This window comes from Loxodonta africana, chromosome 2, assembly GCF_030014295.1.
Source record: "Loxodonta africana isolate mLoxAfr1 chromosome 2, mLoxAfr1.hap2, whole genome shotgun sequence".
NCBI classification, from domain to species: domain Eukaryota; kingdom Metazoa; phylum Chordata; class Mammalia; order Proboscidea; family Elephantidae; genus Loxodonta; species Loxodonta africana.
In genome coordinates, this window is record NC_087343.1 from 16,299,309 (window position 1) to 16,321,491 (window position 22,183).

Here is a 22,183-nt window from a genome sequence, read left to right on the forward strand (position 1 = left end):
TTTCCAACTTTCACATTCCAATCACCAGTAATTATCAATGTATCTTGACTGGATGTTTGATCAATTGCAGAAGTTGGTAAAAAATCTCAAGGTTCCTCATCTTCGGCACTAGTGGTTGTTGAGTAAAGTTGAATAATAGCCATATTAACTGGTCTTCCTTGTAGGAGTATGGATATTATCCTATCAGACAGCATTGTACTTCAGGATAGATCTTGAAATGTTCTTTTTGATGAAGAGTGCAACCTCATTCCTCTTCAATTTATCATTACTGGTATAGTATATCATATGATTGTCTGATTCAGAATGACCAATACCAGTCCATTTCAGCTCACTAATGCCTAGGATATCAATCTTCATGCTTTCCATTTCATTTTTGATGACTTCCAATTTTGGTAGATTCATATTTTGTATATTACACTTCCCTATTATTAATGGGTGTTTGCAGCTCTTTCTTCTCATTTTGAGTCATGCAACATCAACAAATGAAGGTCCCAAAAGCTTGACTCCATCCACTTCATTAAGTTCGACTCTACTTTGAGAAGGCAGCTCTTCCTCAGTTGCATCTTGAGTGCCTTCAAACATGAGGGGCTTACCTTCTGGAACTATATCAGATAGTGCCCCACTGCTATTCATATGGTTTTCACTGGCTAATTTTTTTTTTTTTTTTTCAGAAAGTAGACTGCCAGGTCCTTCTTCCTACTCTGTCTTAGTCTGGAAGCTCAGCTGAAACTTGTCCACCATGGAAGACCCTGCCGGAATTTGAAATACTGGTGGCATATCTTCTAGCCTCACAGCGACATGTGAGCCCCCACAATATGACAAACCGACAGATGTGTTTTACCCCTGATATTAGTTCCCTATTGCTGTTGTAACAAATTATCACAAGTTTAGCTGCTCATAATGACACAAATTTATCATCTTACAGTTCTAGAAGTCAGAAGCCCAAAATGGATCTTGCTAGGCTAAAATCGAGTTTTTGGCAGGGCACATTCTTTTCTGGAAACTGTAAGTGAGAAATCATTCCTTGCTTTTTCCAGCATCTAAAGCCTACCCTCATTCCTTGGTCCTTGGTCCCTTCTGTCTCTGAGCAGTACCTTCTCCTGCTGCTCTCTCTCTGTATTTCTTCTGCCTTGCTCTCTTTCTTTTTAAGGACCCTTGTGATGGCATTGGGCCCAACCAGATAACCCAGAATAATCTTTTTATTTCAAGGCCAGCTGATTAGCAATCTTAATTCCATCTGCAACCTTTTTTCTCTTTTGCCATGCAATGAACATATTCACATTTTCCAGGGATTAGGACATGGGCATCTTTAGGAAGGTGACATTAGTCTGCCAAGAATACCCCTTTCTTTGTGAGATTAATTATTTTAAAAGTCAAAATTGTCTTCATATCCCAGTTCTAGAGAGAAGCAGGCATAAAGAGTTTTACCTGAAATGCCCAGTTGTTTAAAAAACAACACAGAGATGTCTAGCTGCTTTTGTAGTTGTCTCTGGATAGAACTGATTGCCAGAGATGAGGCCAAATCATAATTCCATTTCCTTACTGATGGTGGATTCAATAGGCTGATCTGCCTGTATAGCAATGTTAAGTATTAAGTCATCACAATTTTTTAAAAATGCTTTTTCAAAGGAACTATGAAAAGTTCTATTAAATACGAAAGTGTGAAATTATTATTTTTTTAATTAAGACACGGTTGCACAAATTTTTATGTGACTTTCTTGAGAACAATAGGTCATCAAAACTTACTTCTATCTTTTTCCAAGATAATTAAAAAATAAAACAACTTCAATGCATGTTGAGTAGGAGACAGCCCATAAGGCAGAGTTTGAGCAAGATTCTCCCAAAGCATAAGAAAAACTCCTAAAGTACATTAAAATTATTACACTTCCTCTGAAATATAGCACATATTATGGCATAAAACCAATTGACAAGGACTGAGATTTCTAGAAAGGAGCAGAAGGTACATAACATTTTAAAATCTATACTTACTGAGAGATTTTACTTTTGAAAATAAAAAATGCAATGGCAGACTATATTAAATTACTAAAGATTAGAAGTCTAATTCAAGCCAGAAGTACATGAAATTCAAATGTGAAATTATTAACCACTCTTTCCTCATATGCATAAAGTGTTTTTTACAGAAACTTTGTAGTTCAAAAGAAATTCAGAGGATTTGATTTCAAATAAACACTAGCTTGTTCACAGATTTCTACCCTGAAGAGGTATAGTCTGGCTAATGATTTTGTGCTCAATAGTTTGCCACTTATCAATACTACAAATGTAAAAGTAGTAATATTGCTTCTTGGTTTGATCTTATTCTACAATTTTTGAAGCAAATACAGGAGAAATTGCCCTGATCACTACTGGAATATTTCCCATATTTAAATAAACCTGCAGATGGATAGGTGTCTTGACATGTGACTAAGCAAAGGGATATCTAGGAAATTTTGTCTGTGCTGTTATCATATCCATGATGTATTATATAACAGGACCATTCTCTCTTCCTCTTTGAAAAACTATCTTGTGGATGGCTGATGTTTGCCCAAAAGAAATATGTCTTTGAGCCAAGTATTATCCTCTAGGGAATATACTTTTGTAAAATACAAATATTACTGAGATTGTGTAATATAATTATAAAAGACTGATAACAATGATAATGACAGTAATTATAAAAATAACTATTAAAATGTATTGACTGCTTATGATGTAACTGGCACTCTGCTAACATGACAGTTCCTGGGTGATGCAAATGGCTAACATGCTCAGCTGTTAACCAAAAGTTTGGAAGAAAGGCCGGGTGATCTATGTTAGAAAAATCAGCCACTGAAAACCCTATGGAGCACAGTTCTGCTCTAACACACATGTGATAATCACAAGCTGGGGTTAATTCAACAGCAACCAGTTTGGGCTAACATGGGCACCATCTTATGCCATATTAAGCTCTTAATCAACTCAACAGAAGTCAATCCAACTGATTTAAGTAGGGAAGTGATATTCATAGAAGCTTCTCTAAGGAGAGGACAACTGAAATTATTGGGTCAAATATATATATATACACACACACATATTAAGGCTTGTTAGGCTGGTTGGAAGCAACAATAAGAACAAGGGCCAATGACCTTCAGGAGCCAATGTTGACTATGAGATTTTAGCAATCCCTAGTAGCACAGAGGTTGTTTATGATGGGCCACAAGGAACAGGCAACAAAGTCTGGTGTCAAGCAAGGTAAAAAAATTTAATGGAACACATTTCACTTACAAGAACTCAGGACTCCTAAAGGGTTATGAATTCAGTGGATAAACTAAGGGGAATTTTTTTTTTAAACAAATATAGGCAAAATCGGTGCCTTGGCTGATAAAGGTGGGGTGGTGAGAAGAAACGTCTTCCCCAATATGTGCTTGGCTACTAACCAAAAGGTTGGAAGTTCTAGTCCACCCAGAGGGGCCTCAAAAGAAAAGCCTGGTGATTTTCTTCCCAGAAAATCAGCCATTGAAAACCTATGGAGCACAGTTCTACTCTGGTGCACTTGGGGTCATCATGGGTCAGAGTTGACTTGACAGCAACTGGTCTTGGTGGTGGATAATTCGTAACTACTAGCCTGTACTCAATAGGGGCCCTGGTGGCGCGGTGGTTATCACTTGGCAGCTAACCAGAAGGTCTACAGTTCTAATCTACCAGCCGTTCTGTGGGAGAAAAGACCTGGCGATCTTCTCCCGTAAAGACTACAGCCTAGGAAACCCTATGGGACATGTCATATAAAGTTACTCTGAGTCAAAATCAACACCACAGCACAACACAACAACAACAAAGCCTGTGCTTAACCAACCTTTGGCTATTTTTCTCAAAACAGAACAAAAACACTCAAATGGAAAGTTCTATGTAAATAATAGAGAGGAGGAAGAAATGGAAGAAAACAACTCTATCAGACAAAATAGATCTGACACAAAATAACTTCTTACTGGAGATAAAATAAAAAAAGGTCATCATCTATTGATAAAGGGTTCAATTAACCAGGAAGCTATAACAACTTGAAACTTGCATTTACTTGGTAACATAGCTTCAAATTTTTTTTTAAAGCAAAACTTGAAAACACTACAAGGAGAAATTTAACAAGTACACCATTATATTCGGGCATTTGAAACATCTTTTACAATGACTGAAAAAAAATCTGTAAAAATGTGGAAGAATATAGGTCTTCTGAATGTCACAATTAAGAAACAAAATCAAATAGACATTTATAGAGCCCTCTACACAATGGCACAGTGGTTAAGTGTCTGGCTGCTCACCAAAAAGTCAGCAGTTTGAATCCACCAGCTACTCCTTGGAAATCCTATGGGACAGCTCTACTCTGTCCTATAGGGTCGCTATGAGTTGGAGTCAACCCCACGGCAACAGGTTTGGTTTGGTTTTTGAGACACGGTAACTAGAGAACAAACATTCATTTTAAATACACATGAATAGAATCTAGCATTCTACTTGGACATAAAACAATCTTAACAGATTTCAAATAATTAAAATTTTAAAGATAAATTCTGGGTAAAAAAATGTCATGTTGAAAACACACAAATAATACAAAAAAAATAAAGAAAGAAAGAAACATGGGTCGCAGGTAAAGCAGTGCTCAGAATAAAATGAGTTCCTCAACTGCTTATTTGAAAAGCAGGAAAGGCAGAAAATAAATGTGCAAGGCATGAATTTAAGAAATTAGAAAATGAAAAACAAAACACAACATAGAAACAAAGGCAACGATAGAAATAAATGCAGAGAGCAGTGGATTTAAAAGCACAATTCAAAAGACAGTAACAACAAAGTTAAAAGAAAATTCAGTAAAATGACTAATACAATTGACAAAACTCTGGGAATATTTCTCAAGGGAAAAAAGTAAGAATAAATATAAATATGTATCTATATATACAGAATATGTTTTAAATTACTCTAAGGTTAAACAAAAAAAAATGGTAGGAGGTTCATGGACTCCATGGGGAGTTCGAAGAACCAGTTTTGAAAAACTAGCAGAAACTCTGGAAGTGGGGCTTACCCAGGACATATACAACTGGAAACTGGATATCCCTGTGGCCATCATCACCAGAATAAAGGCTCCACTGACCCTGGAATTTCTTTCTCTCCCTCCCTTTCCTTCTCCATCCTTTTCTCTCAAAAAATTTAAAAAATAACAGGGAATATCATTCATCTGACATGCTTACATAGTAAGCACGGTGGGAAAAGCAAATACCTCTTAAGTTTCTATAGTGAGAAATGCTCTAAGGAGGCAGAATGCTCCTTACAAGCAAGGGTGGTGAGGCTTCATCTCATGTACTTTGGACATGTTATCAGGAGGGACTGGTCCCTGGAGAAGGACATCATGCTTGGTAAAGTAGAGGGTCAGTGAAAGACAGGAAGACCATCAACCAGTTGAATTGGCAAAGTGGCTGTAAGAACGAGCTCCAACATAGCAGCTATTGTGAAGACGGCACACAGAACCAGGCAATGTTTCATTCTGTTATACAGAAGTTCAGAATGAGTTAGAACTGACTCAGTGGCGTTTAACAATAACATCATACTGAGAAATGAGTCCAAACAAAATCAGCAAACAGTCACCACATACCCAGTACCGTCGAGTCACTTCTGACTCATAGTGATCCTACAGGACAGAGTAGAACTGCCCCATAGAGTTTCCAAGGAGCGCCTGGCGGATTTGAACTGCCAACCCTTTGGTTAGCAGCCGTAGCACTTAGGCAACCCAATAGATAAGGATATGGAATCTTAGGGTATTAAGTAACTTGTCTATGTCCAACCAGCTAGTGAGTGATAGAATTCAGATTATTAGCTCAGGCATTCACCACACTTCCTCATTTAAGGACCATTTGTTAAAGATAAGACAGGGACAAAGCCAAACAACAAAAGAGACTGCGTTTTAATTTGTCTCTTGTGGGGAAACATTTATTCAGGACAGCAGAAGACCTGTTCATTAAGAACCAATTTTTACTCCTATATCACACGAAGAGTAGGGATTTCAGAACACTTAATTGTGCTCATGAGGAACCTTTACATAGATCAAGAGGCAGTTTTTTGGACAGAACAAGGGGATACTGATTGGTTTAAAGTCAGGAAAGGTGTGCATCAGGGTTGTATTCTTTCACCATACCTATTCAATCTGTATGCTGAGCAAATAATCCGAGAAGCTGGGCTATATGAAGAAGAATGGGGCATCAAGATTAGAGGAGGACTCCTTAATAACCTGCCTTATGCAGATGTCACAACCTTGCTTGCTGAAAGTGAAGAGGACTTGAAGCACTTACTGATGAAGATCAAGGACCACAGCCTTCAGTACAGATTACACTTCAACATGAGGAAAACAAAAATCCTCACAACTGGACCAACACGATAAACGGAGACAAGAAGTTGTGAAGGTTGTCATTTTAATTGGATCTATAACTAATGCCCACAGAAGCGGCAGTAAGGAAATCAAATGATGTATTGCATTGGGATAATCTGCTGCAGAGGACCTCTTTAAAGAGGTTTTAACACTTTAAAGTGTTAAAAAGCAAAGATGTCACCTTAAGGACTAAGGTGTGCCAGACCCAAGCCAGGTATTTTCAATCACCTTATATGCATGTGAAAGCTGGACAATGAATAAGGAAGAATCAAAGCGTTTGAAGTTAAGTGCCACCATTATTTCAAATACCAGCAGGACCACCCATGCTGGGCAGATTTTAGTAGAGCTTTTTTTTCTAGGCTAGGAAGAAAGGCCTGGAAATCTACTTATGCAAATTAACCAATGAAAACCTATGAATCACAACAAAGCGTTATTCAGTACAGTGCTGTAGATGAGTCCCCTGGGTTGAGTGGTGCTCAAAATACACAGCAAACCAACAAACTCAAGCATACCGTCTTATTTACCTAGTGCTGCTGTATCAGAAATACGACAAGTGGATGGCTTTAACAAAGAGAAATTTATTCTCAGTTTAAGAAACTAAAACTTAAATTCAGGGTGCCAACTGCAGGAGAAGTCTTTCTCTCTCCGTCAGCTCTGAAGGAAGGTCCTTGTTGTCGATCTTCCCCTGGTTGAAGACCTTCTCAGAGCAAGGATGCTGGGTTCAAAGGACACACTCTTCTGGCTCTTGTTTTTTGGTGGTATGAGGTCTACTTATTTCTCTCTTTTATATCTCAAAATAGATTGCCTTAAAACACAAAACAATCTTGTAGATTAAGTTCTGCCTCATTACCATAACCGCCTCTAATCCTGCCTCATTAACATCATAGAGGTACGATTTACAACACATAGGAAAGTCACATCAGATCACAAAATGGTGGGCAATCACACAATTCTGGGGATCATGGACTAGCTAGCCAAGGTGACACACATTTTTTTGGGTGGGACACAATTCAATCCATAACACATACCAATTGTGGAGATGGCTCAGGACCAGGAAATGTTTCTTTCTGTTGTACGTGGGGTCATCAAGAGTCAGAGTTGACTCAACATCAACTAACAATAACAACCACTGATGGTTATACTGCCTTAAAGAGAAGGAAAAAGTGGTCTACTAAAAATGACTAAAAAAAATTAAAAATTGAGAATGGCTATTTTAGGGAACATAAAGGGCCCACTGGGACTGCTTACTCTTTCTGTCTTAAAACCCTATAGAGTTGAAGTCATGTAGAAGTCCACATACATTAACTGGACGCATCACCCTCTGTACAAACATTAGCTACACACGAATGACCAGATGTATGACTAAATAACCCACTGAAATGCACTTTATATTTCAGTTCTGGGTATCGACTGGGGATGAGCTTGTGAGAAAGCAGAGTTAACGTGTCTAGGGAGACAGAGTAAAATGTGGAGGACCTCAGGATGTTCAAAGTCAGGCTCAGTGGTCTGAATGGAATGAGCAAAGACAGCATATGAGCCCTTTATCTTAATGTTTTATTAGAGTGCCATGGTTCCCTGAGGCCATGCACTGTAAGAAAATTAGGTTAATGCAAATCCGAAGATCGCTCTCTGTAGAATTTGCAGAGGGGAGTCAGATACAGGAGAGAGGAAAAGAAACAGATCGAAAATCTGCCCTAATTAGTTTGCCCATCTAGGGAAGCAAAACTCCATTAGGCCTACATGGAGAGTGGGGATCTTTAGAAACATCCATGTGCAAGCCCATAAAAATAAGACGGTGGATTATGTTGTTAGGTGCCGTCTAGTTAGTTCCAACTCCTAGTCAGTTCCTATGCAGAACAGAACGAAACCTGTGCCATCCACACAATAGCAAGTAGAGCCCATTGTTGCAGCCACCACGTCAATCCATATCGTTAAGGGTCTTCCTCTTTTAGGCTGACCCTCTACTTTACCGAGCATGATGTCTTTCTCCAGGAAATGGTCCCTCCTGATAACATGTCCAAAGTAAGTGAGAAGAAGTCTTGCCATCCTTGTTCCTAAGGAGCATTCTGGCTATACTTCTAAGACAGATTTGTTCATTCTTCCGACAGTCCATGATATTCAAGAAAAGAATGAAAGGAATGGGGAAAAAAAAAAAACGTGAAGCATAATTACAAAGGTGAGGGTTAGGAGGGAATGACATATTAATGCAAATCCAGAGGAGGAATGTCAGTGAAACTTGAGATAAGGATGCTAAACCAGGCAGTAATTATCTTGAGACTCTGGCTCATTGTGCCGCAAATTAATGACCTGGTGCTTGTGCTTGACATCCGTTGTAAAGAAGACACCTGGAGAGAATGGCAATTCATCAAAATAAATTATACCTGAGTGGTACGATTTAAGGCCCATTGGCAGCTGAGATGTAGTTAAGTGCAGAGAATCTTTCCAGCTCCAGCAGTCTAGGCAGTTGCCGCTTCCGTTATATTTTCTCTCTCCTTCTTCTGTTCCAACTGTTTTTGCTTTTGTTCCCATAGCAGATCCACTTTCCCCCTACCATTTCGGATTCCTCTCTTCTCTACCTTTATTCTCTTTTTATCATTCAGTATTTCTATCCAGAGATTTAAATTTTTAGCTTTCATGACCTTAGGCTAATTTTCTACATCAGTTTTTGGAATGAGATGGCAGACAGAAGAGAAACACAGCAACACCAGATTGATTTACTGTTGAGTTTAGAAATGCATCATTTGGAGACTGGCAACTCCTGTCATCATTGAAAGGTCACCAGAAAGAAATGGATTTTGATTTATTCCAAGAGGAATAACATGCTAGCACTGACTCATGATGGAAACCTGTACCAATCTAGCAGAAAAGGAGGTTGGCAAAAAGGGAGACCAAAGGAAAAACTGATCAGGTTGCTGGATCAGAAAGGATTCTTGATGTAAATACTAGAATTCCTTCTCGATCATTTAAGCAGAAAGAAATTTATTAAACAACGTGGGTAGCACACAGACTTTCCAAGAAAACTGTAGCTGAATCAGATTATCTCTAAACCTAGTTACAGCTATAAAATTTCTCTGATTTCACTGAGCCCAAAGTAGAGATCCGAGATAAACACTTTAGCTGTTACTGAATGCTAGAATTCATTATGTGTACTTCATCAACTGTGTGCATCAGACACTATCAGAGAAACCAACCAGAATCACACTTGGAGGCGATACAGCCAGGTTAAACATCCCATCACACCTCCAGACTGCAGCAGTGGAGAGTAATTGGGGCCATCAGTGGCACAGAACCACAAAAACCAAACCCAGTGCCGTCGAGTCGATTCCGACCTGCACAGGCACGTGAAATTACATCACTGGAGCTGGGCCAGAAATCGCTGCCTTAGAAATACAGATGTCTCTATCTCACAGATCCCTCCTTATTCAGCTGACTTCTGAAAGAGTCTTTTGGCCAGGTGCATCTGAATGATAGAGCTGAGGTCATGTGCCTGCTCCATAGCTGCAAAGTAGATGGGAAAAATGAATTGATAGCTCATACCTTCAGGACACAGGACTCATAAAATGGAAAATGCTTATGTATGAGAAACATTCAATAATGCTAGGTATCTAAATGCCCACCATAGTAGGGGAGGTTTAAATAAATACCTTAAGGCCCTTTAAATGCTAAGAAAAAAAAAATGTCCAATTGTTTACAAATTTCTGGACCCATCAATACTGTGTGGTGTATCAGCTGGTTTCTCTGATAATGTCCGATGCATGCATTTGAAGAAGCGTGTGTGTATTCTAGAATCCAGAGACAACTAAACTGGTTACCTCTGATCTGCATCTTGCTCTCAGTGGAATCAGAGACGTTTTATAGCTGTAACTAGGTTTCAATAGCTTCTCATTTGGCTATTTCATTTAATAAGTGCGCAGGGACTGAATGAATTGGCAAAGATCACCCAAATAATCAGGGGCAAATTTGGAAACGGAATGAGGTAATTACGCATCTTCAATATGACCTTCACAGTTTGATTTTTCTGGGACTCTTCTGCTGGTTGAATTAGTCTGACTATTGGGTTCTATTTCCATTTCATCAACTGTATAATTCCAAAATTTTTGGTTACTTAATAGAATATGTTGTTCAAATTTGCTCTTAGCTGAAATACTTGCCCATTGCACAACCAGTCCCTTCTCTAGCCAAGTCTGATGTGTGATGGGCCCCCAAAAATCCACACAATGCCATGCCCTGAAGCCATGATATCTTAGTTATCTAGTGCTGCTGTAACAGAAACACCACAAGTGGATGGCTTTAACAAAGAGAAATTTATTCTTTCACAGTCTAGTAGGCTAAAACCCAGTACCCAGTGCCGTCGAGTCGATTCCAAGAAGTCCAAATTTAGGACATCAGCTCCAGGGGAAGGCTTTCTCTCTCTGTTGGCTCTGGAAGAAGATCCTTGTCGTCAATCTTCCTCTGGTTCAGGAGCTTCCCAGAGCAGGGACCCCAAGTCCAAAGGACATGCTATTCTCCTGGCTCTTGTTTCTTGGTGGTGTGAGGTCACCTTGTCTCTCTGCTTGCTTGCTTCTGTCTTTTACATCTCAAAAGAGATTGGCTTAAAAAACAACCTAATCTTGTCAATTGAGTCTCATCAATGTAACTGCCAATAATCCCATCTCATTAACATCGTAGACGTAGGATTTACAACACATAGGAAAATCATGTCAGATGACAAAATGGGAACCATCACAATACTAGGAACCACGGCCTAACCAAGTTGACAGATATTTTGGGGGGACATAAGTCAATCCATGATACGTGGTATATGCTGTTTCCTCTGCCTGAAATAACCTACCACATTTCCGTTGGAGAATGAACTACTAACTCTTGGAAGATAAAACATAACCTTAGATCTATCCCAAACCACCAGACCCAGGCAGAACTAACTGTGTGGTAAATGCGTACGCGTGTTGCATTGTATCACTAGTATTTATTTGCACATATGCCTCCCTCCCCCAGCAAGGGCCAGTGACATTGCCTTTTTCATCTTTGAAAGCCTAGTAACTAGTTGCTATCAAGTTGATTCCCACTCATGGCAACTTCATGTGTGTGTCAGAGAGAACTGTAATCTGTACAGTTTTCAATGATTTATTTTTCAGAAGTAGATCAGCAGGCCTTTCTTCTGAGTCACCTCTGGATGGACTCGAACCTCTAACCTTTTGGTTAGCAGCTGAGCATATTAACTGTTTATACCACTCAGGGACTCCATGTTTTGTTGTTAGGTGCTGTCGAGTTGGTTCTCACTCATAGCAACTCTATAGGACACAGTAGAACAACCCCACAGGGTTTCCAAAGAGCTGCTGGTGGATTTGAACTGCCAACCTTTTGGCTAGCAGCCAAGCTTTAACCACTATGCCACCAGGGCTCCAGGACTCCCTATAGTCCAGAAACGTTTGAAGAGTGAATGATGGTGACTTAAGTCCATCTTCTATATGAAATACCCTCATAACAAGACTTTTTGGGTACATTAACACATTGATATTAAATATTTTATAAATGTGATTTTGGAACATTTACCTTTTACTGACTCTCATCATTTATCAAGGAATGTTAGAAATAGACATTCAGTGTGCATAATTTTCAGGGATATATTAATCTGAGGCTCATTTCCAAGTATTGTGAATAGCATTGGTTAGAAATTAAAACACATTTGATCATGTAGGTTTGAGTTATCCTAAGGCTGCCTTTCAGTCATTATTTGAATAACCTGTTGCAGTTGAGTCGATTCCGACTCATAGTGACCCTATGAGTAGAACTGCTCCATAGGGTTTCCAGGGAGTGGCTGGTGGATTCAAACTGTCAACTTCTGGTTAGCAGCCATACATAGTTCTTAACCACTGTACCACCAGGGCTCCATTATTTGAATATAACCAGTATATATACAAAAATCTTATGGCGAGACTCCAGATAGGTATTTTAGAACTGAGGTTTTGTGTTTGAACTATAGGATGAGTGAGACGAATGGGTTCATGATGCAAGGATTGGGTAGAATCTTAGTTGGAGAATTTATTGAGCCATCTTCTCAATCCCAGTTTAATTTAAAAGGCATATTGCAAAACAAAAGAGATTGGATTTCTCAGGGCCAAATTAAGATTATAAATAAAATGACTTATATGTTCCCAGTGTAGGGATCTCAAAGTATAGTTATATAATAAATATTATTTCATGAGCCAATAGTCTTTCAACTTTTGGGCATTAAAATATGATATATGAGTTCATAAAAATCACTAATCCGGAGCCCTGTGTTCCTGTAAAGATTTCCTTCCATCGCCTTCCACCTCTGTGTAGAATTTAACGGGTACCAAGCAAAAATTTTCCCCCATGCACAGCCCATTCCTATTAGGCAGGAAATCTGTAAAAGCCTGGCAGGCTTTTACCTTGATGGTTGTAACTCCAAAGCCGACCATAAAAGGTTTCAATGGAGCTAGATATTATATTAATGACTGCATTCTTCACATCAAAGGGCTTTTTTCAATTAAGCAGAATTCAGAGCTGTCTAGATTTTTTTAAATGTAACCTTTTACTCCCATTTTTCAAGGTGGGGTTTGTGATTGCAAAGACATGTTAAGCTTTGCTACGCTTCTAATATGAGGAGGGATTTAAGAGATAATGATAAATGCAAATTTGAACAAAGCAGAGTTGGCTGAACAACAGGTTCAGTGTGCACACTAAGAAGCAGGAACATTACTCCTGGGCTTCTGATTTCATTTAGGCAATAATGGCAGTATATATGGGGAGAAGGGGGTCTTCTGGAATCTTCAAAGATCAAAGGAGGCTAGCACTGCAAAAGACTTCAGTGGTGTTATGTGACAATCATTTTGTCTGCAAACCTCCCAATTTGACCTCTACTGTTTCTGCAAATTCTCTTCCTCTCTCTTCATGGTGTCGTAAATTTAGTTCGAACTCATTCTCTCACTTTGGCTACTGCTCAGTTCTTGTTAGTTTTTGTGGAATCGGCCCAACTCATGAGGATCTTCTGTATGACTGAACAATATGTGACCTGGTCCTGCACCATCTTCCTGATCTTTGATATGTTTGAGCTCATTGTTGTGGCTGTTGTGTCAATCTATCTCACTGAGTATTTTCTTCATTTTTGCTGGCCCTCTACTTTACCAAACATGATGTTCTTTTCTAGTGATTGGCTTTTCCCGATGACATGTATAAAGTAAGCAAGACAAAGTCTCACCATTCTCTCTTCTAAGGAGCATTCTGGTTGTATTTCTTCTAAGACTGATTTGTTAGTTCTTCGGGTAGACCATGGTATCTTCAATACTCTTTTCCAACACCACAATTCAAATGCATCAATTCTAGCCTTCTATTTCATGTCCTTACTTGTTTATTGTACTTCCTCCAACTCACTTTACAGAACTCTGTGAAACGCATGCTCCTAATATCGAATAATACCATTTCACTCTTGAGAACAAAACTCTAATGGCTCTAAATTGCTTATGATGTAAATCCAGAAGTCCAGATTCTTTTAGGATGATCTGAATGACTTGGACTTATCTAACTTTTTGGCCTTAACTCTCAGTCTTCACAAGTTCTATCTCCAGGTATAAAGGTCAAGATACATTAGATTATGCTATAGAAAAAAATAACTTCCCAAATTTCAGTGGATTCAATCCACTGAGCTTTATTTCTCTTTCTTACTTCATGCCCTCTCTGTGTTGGTCAAGGGGCTCTACTCATCTTTATCACTTAAGGACCTGGCTGACAGAGCAGTCACTTTGCAAACACTGTTAGGGAAAAATGTGAAGAATCATGCAATTGACATTCAAATTTCACTGGCCTAAGTCTCACATGATTAAACCCAAATTCTTGTGGGTACACAATCCTACTACACACCCCCAAAAAGCTAGAATTTTTAAAATCAGAATTAATTATCCCTCCATCAACCTAATTAAACTGCTTGCTTGATTGTTGATTAAACATTGACCTCTTTCTCAAAATGGCTGTTTCCTCCATGTTGTTGTTAGGTGCCATCGAGTCAGTTCTGACTCATAGTGACCCCATGCACAACAGAACAAAAAGCTGCCCAGTCCTGCACCATTCTCACAATAGTAGGTATGTTTGAGCCTATTGTTGTAGCCATTGTCTCAATCCATCTCGTTGAGAGTCTTCCTCTTTTTTGCTGACCCTCTGCTTTACCAAGCATTATGTCCCTCTCCAGGGTCTGGTCCCTCCTAATAACATGTCCAAAGTAAGAGACAAAGTTTTACCAACCTTGCTTCTAAGAAGCATTCTGCCTGTACTTTTCCAAGACAAATGTGTTAGTTCTTCTGGTAATCCATGGTATATTCAATACTCTTCGCCAGCACCGTAATTCAAAGAAATCAATTCTTCTTCGGTCTTCATTATTCATTGTCCAGCTTTCACATGCATATAAGCCAGTTGACAATACCATGGCTTGGGTCAGGCACACCTTAGTCTTCAAAATGGTATCTTTGTTTTTAACACATTAATGAGGTCTTTTTCAACAGATTTGTCCAATGCAATACATCATTTGATTTTTTGACTGTTGCTTTCATGGCTGTTGATTGTGGGATCAAGTAAAATGAAATCCTTGACAACTTCAAGTTTCCCCCATGTTAACCTGAAAATCCTACCCAGAGAAATTCATATCAAATAATACCTCCTCCACAAAGCATTTCCTGATTGAAATACCTCCAACCTTACGCAAACTTCTCTTCTCTGAACACCTTCATGCTCAGCCCCTCTCCCGTGACACTCAGCACAACTTATTGTGTTGTAGTTATTAGGGGAATTTTTATCTTCCCTACAGAAGTATTTGCACTGCGGGAAGGAATACAGTTTCATTTCTTAGAAATCCATGGTACTGGTAACATCATCTCATGCAAAATATTTGCTGAATTAATCTTTGTTAAATGAATGAATGAATGCAAGTATGTCTGAATGACAGAATCAAACAGGATGACTGTCATTGACAAAGTCATCATTTATATTATAATTACATGCCCTAGATCTCCATACAATTTAAATCTACCTTTTAGACAAAAAGGAGATGTTTTTTAAAATGCACCTATATTGTTGGTAATTAGTAAGTGCTAAATTGTAGATATACACATTTATACATAGAGATTCAGATATTTTTATATTCATACATCAATATATATCCACAATTATAGGCATATGAATTCAGATATTTTTATATTCATACATCAATATATATCCACAATTATAGGCATATATTTTTCCAGATGACCAATGGCTTACATAGCAACAAATTTTTTTATGGCAAATTTAGCAATATATTTCAAACATCTTCAAAATAGCCATGCCTTTTGACCCTGCCATTTTTCTTCTAGGACCTTTTCTTATGGAAGCAATTAGAAATGCATAACACGATTTATGCATTTTGTATAGTGAAATTTAGTGAAGAACTATTTGTGGTGACAAAAATTAGAAGCAGTGTGGAAGAGGAAATTAGTTAAATAAATGGTAATATATGAATATGATCATATTAAAATACAATTTAATCCATTAAACATAACTCCAAGGCATGTTTCACACTAAGTGACAAATCTAGCTTTGAAACAATATGATCAATATGGTCCCAATTTTATTAGAACGTGTGTGCAACGGTATGCAATGCCTATACTTGTGTGTGTGTGTATGTGCATGTTTCAATTACAAAATATTAAAAGAGGCTATCATTATTTTTGCATGGTAGCAGTAAAGATAATTTTTATTTTATTTTCCATGTTTTGCTGCACTACAACTTTTGTATAAATGTATGTTTATTTTGTTATAAATATACAATAAATGAAAATTTGTTCTGCATTGCACATTATCTTAATATAGACAAAGATCACCACTCACATAGAAACAGGAGCCAAACAAAACTTCCCTCTTGAATAAAGCTTATTTTCAGTAAAGAAATGAGAGATGTGAGAAGGTCTGGCACAGCAGACCATGTTGGCCATCCTTGGGGTGCAATTTTTACCTGAACTCTGTTAGTTCAATACTCACACTCATAAGTTATACAGGCATACCTCAGAGATATTGCAGGTTCGGTTTCAGGCCACCACATAAAGCAAATATAACAATAAAGCTAATCACACAAATTTTTTGGTTTTCCAGGGCATATAAAAGTTATGTTTACACTATACTATAGTCTATTAAGTGTGCAATAGCATTATGTCTAAAAAAATATACATACCTTAATTAAAAAACCCTAAAATATTCTACTTACAATCTGGGCCTTCAGTGAGTTGTAATCTTTTTGCTGGTGTAGGGTCTTGCCTCTGTGTTGATGGTTGCTGACTGATCAGGGTGGTGGTTGTTGAAGGCAGGGGCGGCTGTGGCAATTTCCTAGAATAAGACAAGGAAATTTGCCACATCAATTGACTTCCTTTCTCATAGCATATGATGCTGTTTGATAGCATTTTACTCACAGAAGAAATTCTTTCCAAATTGGAGTCAATCCTCTCAAACCCTGCTGCTGCTTTATCACCTAAGTTTATGTAATATTCTAAATCCTTTTTCATCATTTCAACAATGCTCGCAGAATTTTCAGCAGGAATAGATTCTATCTCAAGAAACCACTTTCTTTATTCATCCGTAAGAAGCAACTCCTGCTCAGTTAAAGTTTCATCATGAGATTGCAGCAATTCAGTCACATTTTCAGGCTCCACTTCTAATTCTAGTTCTCTTCCTATTTCCACTACACCTGTAGCTACTTCCTCCCCGGAAGTCTTGAACCCCTCAAAGTCATCCATGAGAGTTGGAATCAACTTCTTCCAAACTCCTGTTAATGTTGATATTCTGACCTCCTCCCATGAATCATGAATGGTCTTGAGGCATCTAGAATAGTGAATCATTTCCAGAAGGTTTTCAATTTACTTTGCCCAGATCCATCAGAGGAGTCACTATCTATGGCAGCTAGAGACTTACTAAATGTATTTCTTAAATAATAAGACTTGAAAGTTGAAATTACTCCTTGATCCTTGGGCTGAGAATGGATGTTGTGTTAGCAGGCATGAAAACAACATTAAGCAGAAAAGCTTGGAAAGAGAAAAATGGGGCATAAATTTGGTGATAGTGAAACTGGTCTTTGGAGGAATGGCTACAATTCCATATTTTCTTGCAGAACAAAAAACAAGAGTTTTATGGAACCTACGGGAGAATGGTATTCACAGGAAGATAAAGCTTTGTTAAAATTTTGTTACTGAGATATGTGGAAAAGGATTACCAAACAGACATCAAGCAAAGCAACAGAAGTCAGAAAAATTGCCATAGCCCTGGAAAGGATAGAAAGATATTTCAAAGGGACGAAGGGCTGGAGTGACCAATTAAGTAATCAAGTCTAAAAAACTCTTATAAAAATTATAAAACAAAAAAGTCTCCCTGTGACAGCTTATTGTGTCATAGTTTAACTGAAAGTATTTTTTTTTCTTTCTTTATTAGTAGAAATAATGTTCTTTTACAACCGATGGCATCTCAGATTCAATGAAATATAATAACTGCCAAGGGAACAAGGCAACGGCATATTTAAGACTAACTTGGCCCTTTTTCTCCTGCTCTTGAAGGCTGGAGACTGTTCTGGGGCAGAATTCAGTACAGTGAATTCACTATTAGCAACAGTTGATATCCGGGTGATTCCGACTCATGGAGACCCCGTGTGTGTCAGAGTAGAACTGCACTCCATAAAGTTTTCCAGGAGTATGATCTTTTGGAGGTAGATCACAAGGTCTTTCTTCCTAGGTGTTTCTGGATGGATTTGAATCAGCAACCTTCGGGTCAGTATCAGAGTGCTTAATTGTTCTCATCACCCAGGGACTACAGTGGCTCCAGTTCAGCATACTGAACTCATCACAGATGTTCTCTCCTCTGCTTCTCCCTGACAGGCCTTGGTGTAATGTCTGCTGTGAGTCTGTTATGTGTATTTCATATCTACTCACCCTCATTTTTCTGCCTGCTTTCAGGACCACTGACTGTACCTCTTTGCACTCCAGGCTATCAAGTATTGACCTGTAAATGGAAAACTGTCAAGCTCTGTGATTCTCTAAGTGCCTGAAATAAAAATGAGGTAAATATTTTCAAATTACTGGATGGTACTTCTCATTAAGAAAAAAAAAAAAGGATTAATTTCCAACTGATGGTGTACATTTTTCAAATTCACAACATTTTACAGAATTTCATTTTTCCTGTTTCATTTCCCCTGCCCTAGACCCATGATTAATCAAATTATAGTTGCTTGGAGTACAAGGACTTTCATCTTTCATGTAATTTCACATCATCAACAAGAAAGTTGCAATACTTGGGCACTGATTGTCAAGAATTATGCCTATTTCCTGAAAGAAGCAGTGTTGCCACTTCTAATTTTCCCTTATCTTGTTTTCAGCCTTGTCTTACAAAATGCACACAGATGTTAAAATTACCGGATGGGGAGAAGTAAGTGAGGGAAAGTCCTGCATGCTATATGCACACCCAGCCTGGGAATCAGGCAAGAGACTTTGCTTTGCAATCAAATGCTTGCCTGTAGAACAAACTTTGGAGCTACGGTGGCATCACACTGGAGATAAATGTTTACCTGAAAAAACTAGAACTCTTCTCCTACCTGAATATTTTCTATATGGAAACTTAATCCACATTCAATTCATTGAACTTAATTACCCTACAGATATTTACTTGAACACCAAATGCTGAAAGACAAATCCCATAGCAATTTCCAACAAACGTTTCATGAGCGGAAGAACAACAGAGGGAAGCGGGATCTAGGAACCCCCTTCCTCATAATAACAATACAAACGCTGACACACTGAAGGGATGAATTTGATGTTGAATAAAAGCCAAAGAGTGAAACACAGATGATTGATGATGATTTTATGCTGATGAAATTAAATTCTCGAATCAAGTAAAGAAGCTCTCTATTTCTCCTTCTGCTCGAGTACCCTCTGTTCTATAGCAATACCTTCACCGCTCTCTTCAAAGTAAGTCTTTCCAGGATTAGGCTCTTTGAAAAACTGCAAAATTAAAACTCCAAAAAGCCTTAATGAGTAGGAAGATTTGGTAGTAAAATGGGGGAAAAGAACATCATCAAACCAAATCTTATAGAATCCTGGGGTGAGTTGAAACGGCTTTGGGCTCATGCCTGTCTTAACACTTACTCAGGTATGATCTCAATTTGTTTAACTTCTCTGAGACTCTCTGTCAGGTGAAGATCATCAGGAGAAATAAATTATTATAAAATGCTTAATAGACTAACATATAACGTGTGCATTCAATAAAAGTATCTCCATTCCCTATTGTGGTTTCCTTGTACGATGTCTTTTTAGCCAAGACTTATTAAAAAGCCCATCCTAGACCACTAGAAAGCAACAACGTGATTGTGTAAGTTTTTCATGTACAAATTTGTAAGTTCTTCATGTACAAACATTCACAATCTCCTGGGGTAAAGATGGGAAAAGATGGGAAGAAGACAGGAAAGTACAGTCCATCTCACAACCATAGTGGACAATGGTACCCTGGCCAGTTCCAGGTTCTAATAAACTGCTCCAGAGGGCTGAGGCCTCCCAAAACCTAGGAACTGGAGAGAGCTTGTTTAGTATGGAACACGACTTAGCTCTTCCTATGTCCAGCTCCTAGAGGAAAAGAGATATTTGAAGAGCACTTAGGGCAATACTGGTGCATTATCACCCTTGAGAATCACTGGACTGGATGAAGAGGGAGACTTATGAAGAATTATTGTAGCTGATGATGATGATGCTACAAGAAAGTACAAGTGGAGAACCAGGGAGATTCTTCTGACAGCATACACAAAAGCTTTGCAGAGTCGATTGGGCTCAGTATTGGGGTATGGCCAATCCAACAGAATAAACCCAGGGAAGAAACTCAGACTGAGTAAATTTGCCAGAAAAACAGCCCAGCTGGAAATTAGACCTCAGCATTTAGAAGAATATTATCAGTTTGTTTTTGCATTGATGTCAGTGCCAAAGATATTAAGAATACATTAGAAAAGTATCGGCCTCAGGCAAAATGTAAACTCCTTTCCCAGACACCTGGTAAAAAGAAGGATCATTCCCACTTATAGTTCTTCGTAGAACACCTCTGCATGAGTTTTAATGGTCTCTTCGTTGCCTATTGAAAGAGATGAATATTCTTTAATGAAATTGTATGAAGGAATTATGACCTTTCAGAAAAACTATAAATTAACTTAGAAACTAAATTCAGAAGTTACTCATTGAAATGCAAATAGGTGTACACAGGGGATTTAATTCACGTAAACAGTTCAGGCCCCAGTAAGTTCCATTCTGCAAGAGAAATGATTCCATCAGACTATTTGCTTCCCAAAATATCTTTTGGCCTGGGGCATTACCTTCATATTGGTTGTAATGCTTTCCAATCAGCAAAGCGGCATTGTTGAAAAGAGAGAGTGATAAGGGTTTTATTGACATTAAATATATCAACAGTGGAAGTTGTTTTCAAAGCTATTGTTGTTAGTTGTACCTGAGTCAACTCCCATTCACGGAGGCCCCATGTGCAGCAAAACGAGCTGTTGCCTGGTACTGCACCATCTACGTGATTGTAAGTGTGCTCAAGTCCATTGTTGCAGTCGTTGTGCATTTTGAATGCCTTCCAAGATAGGGGCTCATCTTCTGGCACTATATTGGACAATATTATGCTGTGATCCATAGAGTTTTCATCATCTAATTTTCAGAAGTAGCTCACCAGGCCTTTCTTTGAAGTGTGTCTTAGTCTGGAAGCTCCACTGAAGCCTATCCACCATGGGTGACCCTTCTGGTATTTGAAATACTAGTGGCATAGCTTCAAGCATCATAGTACAACAGTACGATAAACTGACAGGAAGGTGGTGATTTTCAAAGTTAGGCTGTATGATATGTAAGTAAACTCTTGAATCACTCATTCAAATCATCTATTTTTCCAGTAATTACAGGTTTCATACAATATTGCAGTGTGATAGATCAATTTCATGTGGCCTTTTTAGCCATGATCCTGTAACTCCTACCCAAGTAATTGGGTGAGACTATGCAGATATGGTAATTGTGGCCTCCCAAAGGGATTGGTCAGTTTTTCCTGTCATGCTGGACTTGAGTTGAGCCATCCCAGAGGCAGGAGAGAGGAGATACCACCACAGCCAAGGAAGAACAGCCAGCAGCAGTATGTGCTTTGGGACCTGGGTCCCTGAGCTGAGAAGCTACTGGACCCAGAAGACAGAGAGAAAGGTTTGACCCTGAAAACAGTGAGAAGCAGTGGCAGAGACCCGGCAGCAGAGACCTGGCAGCAGGAGACAGTGTGGTGGGCTTCCCAGCCCATATAGCAAGAAAGCTGAGTGCCTTTGGGCAAAGGCAGAGGTCCAGAGAGAGGCGTGCCTGTAAGCACAGCTGGGATGAGGCTACCCTGATAGAAGAACTGTGTTTAGAGTGTTCCTGAGTCTGAATTGTAACTGTTATTTCCCTAATAAACCCCATAATTATGAGTATTGCCTGTGAACTCTGTGTGGCCATTGCAATGAATTATCGAACCCAACAGAGAAGTAGAAAGTGCTTTGGGATGGACGGTTGGTGTCAGAATTGGTAAAGATGGTGGACAGAGGAGTCATATTTGACCTCTGCCTCATAAGACTCAGCCTTGGACTGTTGGTCTTGATTTTCCTCCCCCCGTGTGAAGTTAGAGGATGTCAGACACTGCCCCAAAGCCGTTTTTACAGTTGGTGTCAGAAGCAGGGTTCATTGTAATGGCTCCAGACTCATGAAAACATGGGACTTTGTAATAAACTACACAGTTTAT